We start from the raw sequence: 10649 nt of genomic DNA, 5'->3' as shown, positions 1-10649 counted from the left end.
AGAGCAAGACAGTGCTTTGGTCTGAGTGACTTTGATTTCAGATTATTAAGGAAAAAATGCATTGAAACAACAAAGATCAAAAGCAAAGTCACCACGAGAGAGAGCATGTGTCTCATCTGAAACCTGCTGTATCACACTGCCGCACAAAATGGCAGTCCTAGAAATGCGTCGTATATGGGAATAGAGTAGTATCCCTTTAAAGCATTTGTGAACTACCTAATAGTAACACTCACTGTGTTCTATCTTTTAGAAGCTGCCAGAAACCAGTCACAGCAGCAGTATGGATGCAGTTAGGCCTGGCATGTTTGTGTATATTTAGTAAACGTAGTGATTTGAGTGCCAGCTGGGCCATTGTGGTTTCTTCATTTTGCTTCTGATATATAAAGAGCAAAACCACAACCCAGTGTGAAGGTACAGTGTGCAGAAAAGTAATTGCTAACAACTATGCAGCTTCACACTCTCTAATGGGAAGGGCAAGAGTGAGTAGATTCTACCGCTTCCCCGATAAGGAGCCCGATCTGCACCCCTTTCCCTCCCAGCTGCCACACGCTCCCAACCAGAGGCAGACACTTGAACTGTCCCCAGGAGTGTGAAGCAAGGCACTCGAATTTCTCCAGCACTCGATCCTGCAGCAAACTACAAATTCTGCTGTAGGTAAGAACAAAGTCCAGAGCAAAATGTTTTGCTGCATTAAATATTTAAATGGCTACCACTATGTACACTGTATGGTTATGCCTCATCAGATTTAATACAACAGACACCTCTCTTTCTGAATCTGTTCCCTGCCGCCACAGAAATTACAGTCACCACCGCAGAAGTTAGCATAGGTGCCCTAACAGTGGGTCATAACTGCAGAATTTAGACCCAGACTGACACCCACAAATCAGTCCTTGAATATTTAACTAGCAATAATACTTATGGGTTCTTAGCCACTCAGGCCCTGCCCCAGCCCATCCTCTCCAGTGACAAAAACCCCTTTAAGGGTGTTCTGGGGGAGGAAATCTCTTTGAGGGTTGACTGAAGCCAGGTTGACAGAACTCCACCTCACAGCAGCTGCCCCTTGAGCCCTACAGGAGGGTTCCAATGAAATCTCCATAGAGAAGGGGTTGTTTCCCCAACAAACCCCTCCCACTTCCTCCACAGCTCCTTTAAGTCTCTGCCCCCTCCCCAGCGCAGCACCCAGACTCACAGAGGGACCTCCCTGGAATCTGCAGGAGGTTGGAGAAGATGTTATGAAGGCAGCTGCCCCTCCTCCCTCTCCATTTTCCAGGTCAGGTAGGAGGTCATGCTGGGCGGATAGTCTCAGTGTTGGAACTGACAGATGAGCTGATTGCAAGGGAGAATCAGGGAAACCAGCAGGAGAGAGAGGCAATATATTGTATTCAGTACTGTGTATTGAATCTGACCTGGCACTGGGGGGCAGAGAGATACTGCTGAGTTCTCAGGCTCCTCTGAGAGGAGGGGTGAGGGGGACGATGATGGTTTGCAATATACTTACATTTACAGGAAGGGGATGTGCCATTTTCCCTGGCAAATACCCTAGTTCCCTCACTGCAATAAATTCACAAACAGGATTATTTTATTTAAAAGTCGAGCATGCACTCCCACCTTCACCCCTCTGATTCCTTACAATAAATCACACGCCTCTACTCTGTTCCGCTCGAGGTCATCTGGCAGTGCAGCTTGTTCATTTGTCTCCAGATATTTCATGATCCCATTGGACAAGACTCGAGAGGCTTATAATTACAAGCACGCTTGTTTTGTTTGCATTATTGCATAAAGTGACTGGTTTAGGCTAGGATGTTCCAGAATATGGTCCTGCCTTCATACTGGTAGTGTGCTGTGAAATATGTGTCAAGCCACTGACCCTTGGCTGTGTGAAGCCCGTAATGACTTTAATTGACATAAATATTTTTATTTTTCCGGCAATGACAATTTGTATATGCTTAAAACGAGAGGTTTGTAATCTACCAGATGCTCCCCAGGTCAAATGTCCTTGAGAATGCCCTTTAGATGTATTTGTAAAGCTTATAAGAGTAGAATCACTTAAAGCTGCAGTCCTCAATTCGCCGTAAGGTCAAGTGTGGAGGAGGCTGCTGTACTGAAAGATCTTTAACATTGCTTGGATTTTCTGCAGCGTGCCACCAGGGACTCTGATCTCAAAGGGAGGAGGTAATCATTGTTTTTTTTTTCATATTGAAAAATAAATGTCATCATCGTGAAAACAGTCCAGCCTAAAACATCTGAACTAAACAATACTATGTGAAGAGAGCATGTTCTAGCTGAGGTATGGAATTGTTCTTCCCATTCAGACTGTTCTGCTGAGGAGCCAGAGACTCTCTGATTCTCTCCACAGGCATTTAGATTATGTAACATATGAGGAAAAGAGAGGTCTTCTTTAGATTTCCATTGTTGCAATAGAAGTTTAGGGTCTGATTCTGCTACCCTTGCACATGTGAGTTCAACAGAAGTCAGTAGCACAGCGGATCAATATTGTTTGGTCCGAAATTTTTTTTTAATCAAAAAGGCCTTTGTTTGTGGGAAAAATTGTTGTTTCTTCCAAAATTTTCCAGTTTTTGGCCAAAACCAAAACCCTCAAATACTTTTTTGGTTTTCAAAAACCAAAAACAAAGTATTTTTTGCTATTGTTGAAAACCCTGAAAATTTTTGTTAAAAATACAGAAAACACTTACCATTTTCCAACTAGCTCTAGTCAATTGGAAGTCAATCAGATTTTTTGTGTAAATAAGGATTATGTAGTTAAGTGGTAAAGAGTCATGGGTTTGGGCCTGAATGCTGGAATTTTCAAGGCGTATAAGGGAGTTTGCTACCCAGATCCCATTGATTTCCCTTTGAAAAGCCCAGCTATTATTTGTAAGCCTTGCACAGTGCTTGTATAACTTCACCAGACAATGTATCAGCATGCTGCATTTCATCTATTCACAATTCCTAATGCATTGCCATTATCTTTTCAACACAACAAAATGTGTATCTATTACTTAGAGACAATAGTGTGGATTTACATGGAGAGCTGCAAAAAGGAAGACAAAAGAAAATAATATGCAAAATATGAAATAAATGAAGTTTGAGATTTTAATCCCACAAAAGTAAGGAAATTCAGAGTGAAGGTCCTCACTGCTATCTTTTATCTCTCCCCCTTTGTGTGCATGCATTACAAACTAGGTCTTTCATCACATGACATATGTTCAGCAACATGCTATCCAGAGCATATGTGCAGCTGTTCATCTTATCCCTACCCACAGCAGCTTATTAATGCCAAAATTAAATTAATTAATTGCATTAAAAAAACTAAAATCAAAGCAATATCAAGGGTAAAGGCCCAATTCTGTGAAGAGACTTGGCACTTAGCCATGTTGCAAGATTGGGCACTAAGACTGCTGAGTCAATGTTAATTTGGCTGCATTGCACATTCTGTATATTTCAGTGGTTCTCAAACTTTTGTACTGGTGACCCCTTTCACATAGCAAGCCTCTGAGTGTGACCCCTTCTTATAAATTAAAAACACTTTTTATATATTTAACACCATTATAAATGCTGGAAGCAAAGTGGGGTTTGGGATGGAGGCTGACAGTTCGCGACCCCCCATGTAAGAACCTTCTGACCCCTGGGGGGGTCCCAACCCCCAGTTTGAGAACCCCTGGTACATTTTATGGTACTATATTCATTGATAACCTAACAGCTAGTCTGTTCCGCAATGCTGGTTGCCAGGAGAACATCACCCCAGTGCTCCACTTTCTGCACTGGTTCCCTAATGAATACAGAGTCCAGTTCAAAGTCTCTGTCCTGATATTCAAAGTCTTCCATGGGACTGGCCTTAGCCACATTAGAGATTGCCTCTCCCTCAACAACCGTAACTTCCCACAACAATTATGCTCCATTGGAATAATGAAACTATTAGCCAACAGGGAGAGACTTGGGAGCATAGGAGACAGAACTTTCCCAGGAGCAGGACCTAAGCTATGGATCTCACTCCCACAAGAGATAAGAACCTCTCCAGTTTCAGAACATTTCTTTGACTCCACTTTCCATGCTCACCTACACCCAGGGGCGCTGAGAGCGGGTTCGGGCCCCGGTGAAAAAATTTTTTCGGGCCCCCAGCAAGGGCGGACCAGCTAAACAGGGCCAACAAGGGCGGGGGGGAGCCAGGGAAGCCGGGCCCGGAATTTTTTCAGGCCCCCCAGCAAGGGCGGACCGGCTAAACAGGGCCGACAAGAGGCAGGGGAAGCTGGGCCCGGAATTTTTTCGGGCCCCCAGCAAGAGCGGACCAGCTAAACAGGGCCGACAAGAGGGGGGGGAAGCTGGGCCCGGAATTTTTTCGGGCCCCCCAGCAAGGGTGGACTGGCTAAACAGGGCTGACGAGAGGGGGGGGAAGCCAGGCCCCGGGCCCCCTTCCGGTAATTTGTACCAGCTTCCCTCCGCTCTCGTCGGCCCTGCCTACACCCAATATAAAACAGCCAATCAACAAGAAAGGAACCTCTTAACTACTTCTTCAGTGTGGGGAGAGAGAGAGAGAGTTATTGTAATGACGAATATTAGTTACTTGTTAGAAACTCAAAATTCTGTGGTGATGGGGACTGATGAGGCTATTTACATACCTAACTAGCTAGCTAACTAGATCAAAGAGTAATATGCTAGGGTTTAGTTTTGCAAATGAAGGAGGATTGAAAAATACCATATATGTGCTACTTGGCCAGTTTAGTGGAACTGGAGCAATCTTACCTTTTAGAACTTCCTCACTACTGAGTGCTTGAAGTCACAGCTTTAACATTACGCTGATTTTCTTTCTTTCATTAATACATAAAATGTATGCTTAATAGCAATATCTCCTATTGCTTTTCTATTCCCACCCTATTTATTGATTGGCACATGTATCCATTACCATTCCTATACCTACGCATTTGCAGTCAGTGGTGTCGTCGTATTCTTTTCCTGGCCAGACATGCTGTGTGACAGAAGCTGGGCACTCTCAGCTCTGCTATGTCATGGAGTTTGCCCTGTGGTCTCTATCTGTAGCTTTGTAAACAAGGATGCCTGTTAATCCCAGTAGAACTCCTAGCCTGACTCATGTTTTATGCCACTCTGGAGACCATTTTATTGATAGCCTTCTGTCCTTGGGCCAAATTCTGCTCTCATTTATACTTAGGCTAAATTTTTATCGGTAAATGTCAGTAAACATCTATTTCACCGAACATGCAAACCGATGAAAAAATACTTCCATCGATAATCAAAATTTACAGATAGGCAAAGTAAGAAAAATGTTGGTTGAGAACTTACTGGAGTTTAATTTAAGAATTTTTACTTTGTATATTTTGACAATATAATTTGTATATTGTTGACAATCTGTGTTTTGGTTATGAAGCTTTATATTTTTAAATCTCTGTGTCTATTGTCATTAAATAATTATTGTCTGATCCTCCATAATTTCGCACAACTGTGAAAATTTAAATCGATGAACATTTTAAAATGCTTATAATTAAACATCAGTTTTATCCGGAAAAATATTTTTTTAAATCTAATTCTGCCACGTCTATTTATACTTTTGCAAATCCAGAATAACTCCATTGAAATCCAGACTGACTCTGGATTTTTATCAGTGGAAAATGAGAGCAAATTTGGCATAATAAGTATGAATCTGGATGTCTTTTAGGGGTCTATGGGCTTGTAAAACAAGCACTGTTCCATAGCTTAAAAAAGTCAAAACAGCTGTTACTATTAATCTAACAGAAGAAATGCTTTATTCCTTCATGTTAGCATCACTCCTTATAATGCCTCTGGTCTTAGAGGCCCAAATTCTGCCAACACTTACATCCATGTAGCTCCCACTGACATCAGTGAGATTTTTAAGGGTTTAAATGAGTGAAGAATTTGATCTTTCTTTTATAGTCAGTGAAGCAAACTTTCTTTGCCCTCAGATGTACAATGCACATTTTGCTCCCCAGGCTGAAAATGCTAGCACTGACACAGTCTCTTCATTGGCTAACTTATAGGAACACCTAAGCAAAGAGTTCACTGGTATTCATTTACTTGACAGATTTCGACATTTTTTGCAAATTGTCCAGAGCTGGTCAATTTTTTTTTCAGACTTAACTGAAACTCTTCGCTGAATTAGTTCTTGGAATAATTCTGTAGATTGTTCATGAGCCACTTCACTGCTGTCATTCACCATCCAACATCTGAGGTGAGTTGGTTAGTTTTGATTGGACAAATGCTGTAAGTCACATGGTATTTTATCTGTTCTCTGACTGGGCAAGTGTATTGCTTACAATGAAGTTTCCTGCCATTTTCACATCCCCACCTTTTCTTCTCAGCCGGAGGAGCCATTTGGTCATACCATGGTCATTCCTTTCTGCATGTCCTCTTCTGAGTAACCTCCCTTGCCTGGGTATGCTTCTCTCTCTGCACCATTTGAACATAGTGAGTAGTGTTTTTTTGTGAAACTCCCCATTTTCTTTGGTTGATAAGAAAACTTGGTGTGCTATAAAAATGAATGAAACGAAGATCCCCTTTGGATGTCAACAACAGTTGTACCCACATTTCTCAGGGCAGACTTAGGCACTGAGCGTTTATCGGGTTTTATGGGGATTCCTGCTTCATCTTTTCCCTTTGGAGTACATTGCCATTTGCTTTGGTCACACTGCTGGGACACTGGGCTCGTCTACACTTACCTGGGGATCGACGAGTGGCGATCGATGCATTGGCAGTTGATTCAGCAGGTCTAGTGAAGTATCGACTACAGATCACTCTCCCATTGACTCCTGTACTCCACTGGATCTAGAAGAGTAAGGAGAGTCTCTCCCGTCGACATCGCATAGTGTGGAGCCCGCAGTAAGTAGATCTAAGCTACGTCGATTTGAGTTACGCTATTCACGTAACTCAAATTGCATCGCTTAGATTGACTTTCCCCTGTAGTGTAGACAAGGCCTAAGAGTCAGTTCTTATTTACTGTATTTACATGATCTAAATTAATCCCACAGCCAACTGTTAAACTGAACCTGATAGGGCGTGAGCAGCCCGTCTCAGTACAGTCCATGTGCGCTTGGGTTTTCCCCTGAAGATTGCCTCACTGCCTCGTTTAATCTTTTCATCTCAGTAATTAATGAATATAGACTTTGTCAGGGAAAGAAAAGCAGCTGCGGTAACTTTTACTCTTTTTCTTTCAGGGCAACATCTGCGGTTTGATTAGACCTCAGTGCAAGATATCAATTGTAATTCAATCATAAAGGTTAAGGAAGGGGCAAAATTCCCAGGAAAAATTTGGCAAACATTATACTAACAAATAAACCCATTAGCCTGCTTTATTGAGAAAGGACAGCACCGTTCTGGATCATTGTGCATGTCTTTGCGGGTCTTAATTCCCACAAGAACATGTGCAAAATGGAATGAAAGCAACTAAATAAAATCTTACATGCAGAGGGACAGATTTTGATCCTCTGTTAAAACAATTTGAGCAGAAATGAATCCGCAGCCTCTCAGTTAATCTACCGATCATGTGATTGAAAGTGATGGCCTTGAGGCACAATCCAGCCTGTTGTTGTTTAGCTGATTGGTTTTCTAAAAAATGCCACCGACAAACACCCAAAACCCCAGAGTAGACGTTGTGCTTTTATATTAATACAGCATAAACCTTCTCATGCAAGGCTGAGGAATCTTTGGCATACTAAAGCTTGTGCATGGGACTCTCCATCAGCCTAGGAAGGCTGAAAATGTAGTTCAGTGGAAGGAGAGGTTTCTAAATCAACCTCAGAAGGCAGTAATAAAAAATGACAAGTTCTCCTATGCTGCAGCAGGGAAAGCCAGTGTGCGTGTGTTTGGCCTATTCATATTTATACTACTGAGTACTGAGAAGTGAGAGGCAGCTAGGTATTAGTCAGAAGTATGAATCAGAGAGCAGCAGTGTGCCTTGGAACTGATTGAGTAAGTATCACAAGGCTGTGGGGTACTATTAAATATTCCTGTGGCTAATATAATTTTTTACTCAGCCTGGAAATGCCAGATGCTTTCAATATTCGACTTATGTATGTATATGGAAATCTACATTTTTAAACAGTCATCAACCTGGGGTCTAATGATCCAAAAGCAATACTTATCCCCACAATTAACTGTGCTTCTGTATTTATACCTGCAATTAAGTGTGAGGGTGAGTGCTAGGAGGTAGCCATCGAATAACCAGATCATGTCCCCCCAGTGAGACAGCTGGGCAGCTAAAGCCTGTCCCTTGCTCCTATAATCAACTGAGCTAAAATCAGAGGCTGTATTTCAGAATGAGCTCCAGCATGCTCAGGGGCCAGATTGTGAACCTCTCACTCACACTGGTAAACAGCGACTCACGTGTGTAGTGCCACTGACTTCGATGGAGCTAAGCCGACTGACGGCAGCTGGAGAGCTGACCTGGAATTTTTAGTGCTTTGTTGCTCTGCAGTGAGGTTTGAAATAAACAAAGCCAGAGCTGAAAAACTATTAGAATAAGGAAGGGGTTCTCGAACTTCTTAATAGTATAGGCCACACTTTAATACAGAGATTTTCTTGCCTGCTGTTTCCCTTCTAATATGTATGTCTGTCTGTCATCTGTCTATGCGAACAAATGAAGATATAGAGAGACAGAATCCCTGGAGGTCTGACTGATGAAGGCATAAGTGAGTTAGGCAGATCATCTCAAATGCACAAATAATGGTCAATTAATCCTTTATATCTTTACACCACTGTGTATCCTATATAGGCCCAATCCACAGCCCGATGAAACCAAGGGGAGTCTTGCCATTAATTTCAGTGGGCTTTGGATTAGGCCCGGTAAAAAGCTATTTCAGAAATGCTGGAGATATTTTTCCAGGGTTTTGTTTTTGTTTTGAAGGAGAGGGGCTGTTTGTCTTTTCCCAAAGCCTCCCTGCAGCTTTAACTTGCACTTCTGAGGTACGTTCCCTGAGCGACCGTATGCCACTGGAGAATCAGGCATCGCAGAATCCAACTCTGTCATGTCCCCCATCTTCCTTTCTCTTGACAGGCCCCCTCCCTCCCTTTATGCCAGTGGGAAGGGTTCCCTGGCAGGAGGCAGCAGAACCGGTGGCTTAGTTGGTCCATAGGCAGCGCAAAGTGACTTTCAGATGGGAGAACCCAGCCCTGGAGTCTTCTAACAGGAAAGACATTTAATGGGGCATGTTGGAATGTTCTGGAGCAGAGCCTCTTAGATCGCCCCACTGTTGTTTGCTTTTCCATTGACACACATTCACCCTCCTGGGAGAAACTAGTGGGAAGCACCAGGGATGTGCCCCTAGACTGTAGACAAAATCAGGTGCTTCTGTTTGGGCCTGCTTAGGGACGTGAACCTTTTGTGGATACATTTAGAAAGGGCTTATGTTGACTTAAATGGGCTTCATCTCTTGTGCCCATTCTCTTCCCTGCGTTGCACTCCATTACCGCAAGATGGTGCACTGCACCATCACCAGCTAGGCTAGGCCCCTGGGGGTGTAACTCCCAGCTCAGGTCGATGTACACGCCCTAGGTCTAATTGAGCGAGCACCTAAAAATAGTATGTGGCCATAGCAACCTGGGCTAGCCTGCCACGTACAATCCCATCTGAGATCCTAGGTCAGCGATTCAGCCACCATCCACGCTGCCACCGTTTTGCTGCTAGTGTAGTGTGCTCACTTCAGCAGAGCAACCACACGTCTATATACCTGAGCTGGGAATTACACCTCCCAGCTGCAGTGTAGACATGCCCTTAATGCCGTGGTCCCCCAACTTTTCACGTCACGCCTCCCCTTACCCCTGTCGGCTCCCTCCCCTCCTCCCCCCCCTGGAATCGGGGTCAGGAATCGGGGTCAGGAGTTGGGCTGTGGCTTCTGGAGGGGGAGTGGCGGACAGGGGTAAGGGAACCGAGGCTGGAGCCAGAGCTGCAGCCGGCCAGGAGCCAGGGGGTAGAGCCGGGGCTGGGAGCGGAGCCACGGCTGGGGGGTGGGGCCAGGGCCAAAAATGGAGCCATGGCTGGGCCGCGGTCGGGGCCAGCAGCGAGGGCCGCAGCTGGGTGCAGAGCCACAATTGGCCATGGCTAGGGGTGGAGCCGGAGCAGAGCTGGGGGCAGAGTGGGGCTGGGTGGTAGTCCCTCCCCACCCCCCGTGGAGCCTGGCCTGGGACTCACCACACATCCCCGAACATTCCTCCACGCCGGGGCGTGCCCCACAGTTTGGGAACCACTGCCCTAACGTCTAGATGTGGACAGGCACTAAAATTGAGGCGCTCCTTCTCTTATTGTGGTTTACTTCAACTACTATCATAGATAGATAGATGATAGATGATATGTATGGGAAGGGAGGGAGGGAGGGATTGACAGATATTGAATTCAGTGGAGCTACTCTGATTTACAGCAGGTGAGGATCTGTCCCTCTAAATCAAATGGTAGTAAAATATTCATTATTAAAATATTCATCTTCACCAAATATCACAAGGACTATGGCATCTTCCCTCCACCTCCCCCCTCCAAAAAACCTTCAGCTGAAAATTATACTGTAAAAATAATACCAACCATCCTGTTTCACAATGTCTATATTTTGTCAGTAGCTGATTTGAGTCTGACGACTTAGTTAAAGAAGATTTGTTCTTTCGGCTAAAAATATATCAGGTCTCTGGTTAAAATA

This window comes from Emys orbicularis, chromosome 3 (genome assembly GCF_028017835.1).
Source record: "Emys orbicularis isolate rEmyOrb1 chromosome 3, rEmyOrb1.hap1, whole genome shotgun sequence".
Taxonomy (NCBI): domain Eukaryota; kingdom Metazoa; phylum Chordata; order Testudines; family Emydidae; genus Emys; species Emys orbicularis.
Note: the sequence above shows the minus strand (reverse complement) of the source record.